Source organism: Spodoptera frugiperda, chromosome 6, assembly GCF_023101765.2.
Source record: "Spodoptera frugiperda isolate SF20-4 chromosome 6, AGI-APGP_CSIRO_Sfru_2.0, whole genome shotgun sequence".
Classification (NCBI taxonomy): domain Eukaryota; kingdom Metazoa; phylum Arthropoda; class Insecta; order Lepidoptera; family Noctuidae; genus Spodoptera; species Spodoptera frugiperda.
In genome coordinates, this window is record NC_064217.1 from 9,043,924 (window position 1) to 9,054,343 (window position 10,420).

The window sequence follows — 10,420 nt, forward strand, 5'->3', positions numbered from 1 at the left end:
CAATTTTCCATGGGCGTGATTGATTTTGGAGATAGTCTTCATTTTTTTATCGATAAAATTGATCCGCCGGAACTTTCGACGGCTATTTGTTGTGTAGATTGTGCTTTAAGTGGCTTCTCTATAATTATATGAAACTTATGGGAAAATATCGATTTACTTATCGTTGGAATATTTTTAATCACAATAAATATATATTTAATCCGACCTAACATATAAGTCTAAACCTAAAAAAAATACTTCTAGACATAAAATTTTTACAATATGTCACTTAATCAAAGTATAAAAAATTAATTAAGTGATGTAATTAAATAAAAACGACAAAGCGCAATAAAGTCAACAAAAGCATTCATAAATTGCGGAGATTATGCAACGGCACGGCTTACCGTCCTCTTCCTGGCTTTGGGGCCATAAATTTCATTTAGCTGCAAGGTGGTCTGACAAATTTGCGGTCGCTACGACTACTAACTGCTACTTTTACCTTATTAGGCGCATAGACGAAAAAAATCCAGTGTAACACCCGAACAATACTTGCAGTTAGTCAAAGGACTAGAATAGCATTATTGTGGACTGTGGCGTGTTGATTATTGTGGTAGGTGTACACCATAAAAGTCTTTCTTTAACTAATCTGCCGGCCATGAAAAAAGGGACAGCGGGGGACAGTTTGGGCAAAAAATGTTTGGAACATTATTGACGTTTAGTTTGGACATCGATACACCGTTTTTTTGGGTCCTTTGAGATGTTGTAATTGCTGTGTAATTGTTTTCTTACAACGGCCATGTTGTTATGTTTTGACGGGACGGACAATGAAACAGTAGTGCTGCTTTTAATAAGATTTGTGAGCTATTGACAGGTTTGACTTCTTTTTTTGTTTGTATGTTATCTTGTCCCATTATTTGCGTAAACATGTTTTGTTTTTGTTTTTATGTTTGTTCATCACTGTTTCGGTTATGATGCCCAACTGCTGGGATCCCATCCTCAATGCTTTTGTTGGTAATTCATTAACTCTTCTCTTTTTTTCATCTGTACATTTTTTTACAACTGAACAATGGTTTTGTGATATGTTTATCTTTATGACACTTAAGTCTTTGACTGCCAATAGAAAACTGTTGAAGGCAAATCCTCCGCTAACGTCGGTCACCGGTGACCACCACGGCGTTCAATGTGTTAATTAAGATTTAACATAATAGAAATCTTAGCATTTAATTTGAGTGAAATCGTTTGTTTGTATGTAGGTTTAGGTATAGTGATTACGACTCAAAGCTATAATGTTGATCATGGGTATTACTCACGGGGAATACCATTGTTTCATTTAGACACACCTACAAGGATTACCCGTTTAGTTACATAATCTTTAAAGGTAAGTTATGTGAGCTATAAGTAGGTAATGTACTCTACGTCTATCTTTATGTTTCTTGGTATAATTGAAATTCTTGATATGTTAATTCAACCATAATACAACACCAGTTCTTTTGCACAAAAAAGCAAAATAGAAATAGTATTTCGTTTATAAGTTTGACCTTAAATAACTGCAATATTCGTGAGTTGGAAAAACTCTGAATGAAATAGATTAATTTAAATATTTTTATGCTACCTACCTGTCCTTTCTTTGCAATCGATTTGGTTTTTTTAACAAAATTAGCAGTCATTTTTATTATTAGTTAAGATTATTGTTCTTAAACAGTATTGTGGCATGGTATACAGTAATCGCTAACCTTTTTTTGAGGGGAGAAAATCATCCATTTATTCTCCGATCTTGGGCGAGAGGGAGTGTCAGACTCTTACTGTCTAAAAACCACTCCGTTCCTTCTGATTTTCGAGCAGGAGCCGCGGTAATCCGCTAGGCAGTAGTAATCACAAAACTAAAAGGTAATTTTCATAAAATTTAACAGATTTGTCCAGCAATGAGTGATTGAGTGATTCAACCATTACCTAACACAGATAGCCAAAACCCCATACAAGACGTGACTGACCCGAAACAAAATTCTGTGGTCACTCCACTCCAGTACCTACATACTCCAGTACTAATCAAACAAAACATTTTTCCGTCAATACGTTAGTTTGCCGTTATCGGTTTGCGGTTGGTTTCCCTTCGTGAGAACACCATCGTGCACCATGGTTGATGGTAATTGGTGTCAAACGACGGATGCTGATTGTGTGGTTCCTCCACTGATGAAGTCCGCCTTGTGGGTCTCTCTGATTGTTGAAATTGTTTTATGTTTTGCCGGGTTGGTGATGGGCTGGTAGGTAAGGGTTCGGTGTTGTTTAAGAGTGGTATTTTTATAAAGTTTCCTTGATCAATATGCATCAGTAATGAATGGTATTTCTGTTTCACAATAAATGTTATTCAATACAAGATTTATCGTAAATAATTTTGAGTGTATTGTATCGCTAGCTTAAGGTACGAAGATAAAAAAACTAAAGATAATTTGTGTATCACACAATGAATTGCTCTGTGTGCGAATTAAACCCGCTACAGGTTGCATGGCAGCCAGTTGCCCAGCCACCGCACCAACCGTGCAGTCTAAACAAGTCTAAACTAGAAGTCAAATTTTTTTTTGTTTAGTACGTATATATTTTGTTGGGTATCTCATCTCTATGAAAATTCCAAGCAAACCCACAACAGCTGTCTAGCTGGTAACTAATAATATTAGTGGTTTTCATATTATTAGCTATCCGTTAGATTTGTTTGTCTGTTGCGCCAGAGTCGGTCTTGACAAATGTGGTGAGAGTTTGGGATTTATTGGCTAGTATTTACTAATTTGTAAACAAGTAATACATTGTTTTTTTAACGGTTTTAATGGGCTTATATTGTATGATCATAAAGATTAACAGTGGGTACCAAAAATCACATCGATTGGACGTCAAAATGAGGGATTAAATTCCAATTATTAAATTTGACTGATACAAATAAAATACACAAATAAACAATTATTACTTAAAACATATTAACAAACTTTTTGTCACATAAAATGTTCCTATAACTCTATATATTTGGTAAGTATTAAAAATCCAAATTCTTATATAAACGGAGCACTTAAATAAGAAAATTTATTACTGTTTATTGTCCTTATTAACACAAAACAAAATGTCTTTGAGACAATCGTTTCACGTGTTGCTATTTACCTCACTATCTTACTACGAATCTATAAATAACTACAGACAATATATACATACAAATGCAATAATCTCTAAATATAAGTAGTATAATTAATTACTTAAGACTTGATATAAATATGTAACAATATGAGAAGGCTCACGTTTATTGTGTGTGGTCCAAGGGTGACGTTAGCTAATATTTGTACACGCCGCAGATACCGCTGGAAACTACCAAAGGCAGTGCTTTGTTTATAAGCGAAGCGATTTTATGTACAGGCGATAGCGTGCGAAGAAAGGTACTATACTAAGGTATTACCTTTATATTTATTAAGTGACCAATTCTTGTATCTATGCGGAATATACAATTGTGTTAAGATTATAGACTCCGATTGTGGTTTGAAACTAGTCGACACTTCGTCGGACAGTTACTTGAAAGTACCAACTCAACAAACCTTACATTCTTTAACCCCAAAAGGCAAGCACTTCTAACGCCTCTGACGATGGACGGTGGCGATTGTTTACCATCAGGCGATCTATCAGATCGTATTAAATGCTTATAAAAAAACACGTTTACCTACGTTCCAATAACCTAAAACATAGTGTTATATTAGCTAAAACATAGTTATAACAATATTTTGATCAGAATCATCTTCAGATTCCAGAAACACTAACCATCGGTCATTCTTATCACTAGCCAAATGATAAGGTGACATTATGATACATTACTAGTACATAAACGTTTCAGGTCAGGCGGCAGTCCACGGTAAGGTGATTAAGAGCCACTGTGATGAATAATTCTGTCCGATGACGAATACGGAACAGAATTCACTATTTAAATTACATGAGGTGATCGTAATACGTCATTATTCTCTTCCATTTTTCTCAATGGACGCCAGGACGTGAGTAACTCTTTATTCTTTGGAGGCTACTCTTTACATTTAGGTTGCATTTAGTCTTTTTTTTACATTTTCTCTGTGTTATTATTTCTATAGAAAAATACTTTCTGCCTCGCACAGCAAAACTGTGGAATGAGCTGTTGTCGACGGTATTTTCGAACCGATACGACCTTCAAGAAGAGAGCGTACTCCTTTTAAAAGGCAACGCACCTGTGACTCCTCTAGTGTTGCGGGGTGCAATTGGTGGCGCCGATCTGCTCGTTTGCCCAGCAGCTCAAGCTTTGATTAACTCGGTCATTGCAACCGAAGATTGAATTGAATGACTGAGTCCACTGGTAAATCATCCAAAAAATACTAATTTCTAAGTTTCATCATCAGTTTAACGTTATTATTACTATAAAAATCCAAAGAAACCTCTACCCGCTAGATCTCTCTCGAAGCATCACATCTGACGACAGTTTTACGGCCAGGCTTTCCACTGCCGCAGTGCCCTCGCCCCCGTGGCGGTCACCATATCCTTAACTAAATAATCACGATATCTTTTTAATTACACAGTCCGATGTCACAGATAACAAACGTTTGTTTTCAAATTCTTACGTAGTATGAGGAGATGTTTTGAGCTGTTGATAATTTGGATCGCCACTTCATTTTACTGTAGTAAGTACGAGTATGTAACGCGGAAATGTTGATATAATTTCGTTATATGATACGTGATAGTAACGTATATTTTTCTTTCACTGTTAGAGCCGTTGTGTTTAAACTACACAAAATCAACTCGTGCTGTGAATGCGTACTAAGAATGCGTGTTATGAATGGGTTCCTAACTATGGATACATCGCATACTAGCACCTTCTTCGCACAGTTGCATAGCTTAGTATCGGTGTAAACGGTCATTTAGTTTCACAGCCTGGCTATTACATCTTCGTAGCATAGATACTCTCGTGGTATAGGACATATCTGGTGGAAGCCAGAGACAACCTTAAAATTTTCTAGACTAATCTGCATAATATGAATTGGTGATGACTAACATAAACATTACAATGATATAGTATTAGGTACCATGGTTCAAAATTTGTATTACACAAGATATGCTTCATTAGACGAAATCACAACCACACATTCCATACCAAAGTCTGTTTATGTATACAAATGGCAAATTCTCAACCAAAGACTAAAATTTTCGGTAATATTTAGCCACAACCATTTATGGCCAGTGATTACAATTCACCGTACAGAAATAATTATGACCCAAAGCCTATTTTGGCCGGTGCAATCTTTGGAAACCAAAATGAGTGTAAGGTAAGCATTAGGTTGGGTCGGGTTGTCGTTACACAAGTGCAGTTTCGCCACAATCGCTCCATCTTACTAAGTTTAGTTTTAATTTCAATTTGCTTTGCTGTGTCCAGACACGACCTGGGGTAAGGCTGTGGTATATTGGATGAAAGATTAAAATTGTGAGTTTCTTCAAGATTAGTTTACTTTGAATCATTGGTTGTGTACACACATGTGTATGCTATATGCTACGCACTTATTTCATACGCTATTCATTCATGGGTCATTTGATTAGCAGTTATTGATATATTTTACTACTGCTACTACTTCTATCGATATATTCTTCTTGCTACTTTCATTATCATCATCATATTATCAGCCACAAAACGTCCACTGTTGAACATGGCTTTCTCCAGTATACCATATTAAGTTTATCTATCTCTATTTAAATTGCGAGTTTTGGTAAATAAAATTGTTATGACATTATGTCGTCCATTAATCTGGGGCCATACCAATATTTAAGTACATTAAATGTTTCTAATACTAGTTTTAATCACAATATTCTAGTTTCCACCATGGTAAAGATAACATGATATTTACAAATACATTATCTTTACGTGTAATGCGTGTCAGTTATTCTAGTATAATTTTATTTACCTACGTATGTGACGTATACCTTTAGGCCGGCTTTGTAATTGTTAAGTTAAAAGATTTCAGTTCCTGAAATAAATCAGTTTGACGAGTATTTTTATATCGTTTTAGCTATATATCTCATATAAAACTAAGTCTGAAAAATAAAAAGCGCATCAAAACAGTTCAGCTAAACCTGACATAAACCCGCCTCCGTTTTTTTAAGTCGTTTAAACACTATGTGTATTGAAGAAATAACAAAATGAGAGAGACTATACTTACGCCTCCATACTTCACAAAATCTCAAGTAGAAAATCCCTTACACAAAAAATATGTTCCAGCCGACAGTGTGTTCACCCCCTTACAAGTTAATATCACAAGTTAGGATGGACGCAATTAGCCTGCGGTTAGGTTTGCAACACTTGAATTATCCAACAGTCTGTTCTAACCCTTAATTGCTTACGTCATGCCGTATATTTTTTATAATTACATTTTTTCTTGTAATCAAGGGTTTTGTTTTTCTTGCTGTCTCTTTTTGTGTATGAGTTCATTTTTGTGATGCAGCGTCACGCCTTTTATCCCCGAAAGGGTGGACATATTATGGCACGTAATGCCGCTATACAATGTACTCACTTTTCGCCATTTGTGTTATAAGTCCAATAGGGGTGAGCATATTGCTATGTACTGGGCACTATTCTAGAGTTCGTGATACTACTGAAATATTATCGAAAAACCGTAAAAATGTAAACGATATTTTGTTATTTTTCTTTTAATTAAATCTAGACGGGCATACCTGATGGACTAATTTGAAGATAAATGTCACAATATATTGAAAGACCCGAATCGACGAAGTTTTCTTCACTCATAGAAGCGTCTTATTTTCGAAATGAAATAAGTTACTTTCGTCCATTAATACATATAGTTATAAGAAATTACTATCCGTTTCATTTTAAATACCAACAGTTCTAGAACATTCCTCGACCAACGACCGAAAAACAAATTGCAACGTAATTTTTTTAACATATCAACCGTTCCAGTTGCATATATTTTCAGCCAGTACGTACTAAAAGGACCGATGTGGTGTCTGCCAGTAATGTATGTATCTGGCACATGGCGAGCCAGCCAGGTTCAAACATGTCCATTGTGCCTCGTAGACTAATATCTAGTTAATTCCGACTTTAATTAGCGTGTTCTCGATTTTGCTTAGGAATTTTGCTTGCATGTTTTGTTGGTTTGACAAATTGTTTTTGAGATAGGGCTGATATAATAAGTGGGGCTTTGTATTTATTTTGACTGGAGCATATCGATAAAAAATAAGCTGTAAGGGAGGTAGGGGAGGGATGGGCACTTTTTCACAATTTAATGCATAAAAAGTCAGATTTTGTAGATAATCTACATTTATTGCCACTTCCTATTGCTCCATACTTTTGGCTAGATATCTTATAAAGAACTTTCTTATAATAATAATCAGTCTCCTAATTAGGAGGTAATTAAAAAATTAAGTCAAAAGTGCCCAAGGCTCCCTATGGTAGGGAGATATGGGCACCCCCGGTGGGAGGCTTGGGCATGGCCTGTAAAACACTTAACATCTATAATAGACTCTAAAAATAAACTTAATAACAACAAAAAAAAAACATCTTAAATATATCACGACTTATCTTAAATTAGTTATAACCCATAAAGGCTTATATTTATATTTATCAGCTGTTGTTTTTATTTTTGATCCTTTTGATACCTCTTCTATGGCTCGTAATATCAAATCTTTGGGAATTTCTCGTTGTAAACTTTCTTTTTGAATCTTTCTGTAATTAAAAATATTTCAAATAGTTTAATTAAAGCAGGTAATTATAATTTTCAAAAGACCTCCTGTACGCAATATAAAGAAGAGAGCATTGGACATGCCCAAACCTCCCTCACATCCGACTGCCCATTGCTCCCTCTGTACACATTTTCAACACAATTTACCGGCATTTTTTTTTTGTTTAGGTATTGAAACGTAAATTTTAGTTTAATTTATTAGTTAGTAAATATACAATAGATATATAATAAAAAATACACATACCTTTCGTTAATTTTCTCTGTATTACGATCCGAATCCACAACAAAATACTTACTTTTACGAGCGCATAATCTTCAAATGTGTTTGTGTTTGACAACTGACGGAAATAACAGATAGTCTATGGATGAACAGTTTTGCCAGACGGTAAAGTAAACTATCAAATTAAGAAAAAAGAAAAACCTATGTCAGGATCAGAATAAAAGGGGGGTGCCCATGTCTCCCGACTGCCCATCCCTCCCCTACCTCCCCTACTTTCAAAAAATAGGTATGTCCAAGAAGTAGTACATAATTAAACTATTATATCGCTGGTTGATAGGATAATTGATCTAAGCGATATATATTTTTTGCGATACTGAAACCATACATATCCGGATTCAGCGTATATACAATTCAATATCGCAAATCGCTTAAATGAATTACCTTTTTGATCACCGATATGACTGGGCCCTTCTGGACATGATATGCCCAACTACGCTACACTTAATGATAATTTTACTGGGTTTTGAGTTTATCATACGGACTTTTTATTTATATGTGCTAAGCCTTGCATTTCATTTATAAAACCCCTTGTTCTTGATGTAATTTCAGGGAATATCAAACTCACAAAAACATTGTAACATCAGATCCCAAAATATTAGATTATTATTGTACCAGGAGACCAGAGGACAGGAAGGCGTCATCATAACAGATGGAAACTAATCGTCAGACGTTCTACAATCATTAATACGCATTGGTGTACGTCCGAGTGAGCAGTAACATTGGGTACACCCCACCAGACAACTTCATCTCCAACCCCACAATACTCCACCCAAATTCTGATCTTATTTTCATTAGCACAAGATTGAATATTGTTCGAAGGGATGATTGTGCAAAAATATTGTTGATAACTGTATAAACTATTGTTGTTCTTGGACCATCATTAGCTGTATTGATATATCGACTCTGATGTAAGAGAATAAGTTAATTTTGCGACAAATCTCGTTATTAGTTTTTGCAATCATTAGTAGATTTTAGGGGAGCTAAATTACTAAGGAATATTTACGAATATAATAGCAAATTGATTTGAATTGTATAAATCAAATAACATGTTAGTTTTATGAGAACGTAACTGTCAATTTCGAGCTGTTTGAAGTGTAGTGAATCGAGTACATTAATCTCGTCTCTCAAAAGGAAAATCTTACAAAATGTGCAATAACACTTACCCACAATAACAGCACAAGTCAAGTGCAAATTTACGACTATTTAAGAAAAAAAAACATCCTTTACCAACTTTAGCAACAATTGAAGTAAAAATCTAAATACCCAAAAACTGCTAAAATCCACGAACGCATCATTACATTCGCATACAAAAGTGTTTTGTGCAAAAAAGAAACAAGTATGACGTAGGTGGTCTCGATTTTATAGCGTAAAATAATAAGGGCACCTATGTGTTCCATTCTATATAATAATGGGGGTACAATTTCTGTGGGCAGTATTATAATGGTTGGTCGTTCACTGGGTGGTCGGATTATAACGCAAAGCCGTGGATTAAGCCACATCGACACGTGTGCTTTTCTATGCCTTCGAGTGGCTTTAGGCGACTGTGCGTGATTGTACACCTTGATAACGCAGTTTACTGTGATTAATGATGTTCAAATAACTAATTAAATTATTTTTTATATTATTTTGCTACTTATAGAGTATAGAAATTGCAAGGTTACGCGGTATTGTTATAAATATAATTTCTGTTTGCTCAGGTGGTGTAATAAAAATACGGAAGCACTTTTGACCACAGAAATTATAAATATAGGAAACGATCCATTGTGACCTCTACAAATATCAGCATTTTTTTACGAAAACCGAACCACGATAATTTTAATCTCAAAAAATTCAAAGGCAGTCTAACCGCCCACAAATAATTTCGGCTACCGTGAAGCTCTAACATGATTATTTTTTTAAACTCCACCACGGTAGCATTTGCTGGCAACTTGATTTATTACCACCCTTATAGTAAAGGAGATAAGGTTAGTTATAGAACGGTGTTTATTTAGAGGGGTGTAGTTTCTATTGTTGCATTTCATTGCGAAGTCCTATTCAAAATGTGAAACGATCCGCGAAGAATTTGGTTGAAGCTAGCACCCGTGTTTGCTTGGCGGACATCGATTAAAAATTCCTCCGTAACTCGGCCAAATAATGGTATTAAATGTCTACCAGAATAATAGTGTTAAATTTCTTAAGATCCATCTCGAAATATGATGGATCTGTCTGCGGTACTTTTGTTGCATGTTTTTTTCGATAATATTCGTACGTGAACCGCCAAAGAGATTATTTACGTGATCATTGTGAATTTGTAAACTGTACTTCAAGTCGGTTTGTGTTTGAGTGATAAATATCGAAAAAGTGTGATGATGTTAATAATATTGATTGAACAGCAAAAATGCAAAAGTGAGCGGTAGCCGCTTTCTTTGACAGACATAGTGGCGGGATT

General features: G+C 35.1%; 1 long non-coding RNA gene across 1 annotated transcript; it reads right to left on the reverse strand.

Annotated features, from left to right (window-relative positions):
* Positions 1 to 7,537: 7,537 nt before the first annotated feature.
* Positions 7,538 to 8,208, reverse strand: LOC126910738 (uncharacterized). The gene is made up of 2 exons (XR_007705346.1): positions 7,957 to 8,208; positions 7,538 to 7,696 (listed from the first exon to the last, which is right to left on the reverse strand). It is a non-coding gene; the product is annotated as an uncharacterized LOC126910738 (long non-coding RNA).
* Positions 8,209 to 10,420: the final 2,212 nt, after the last annotated feature.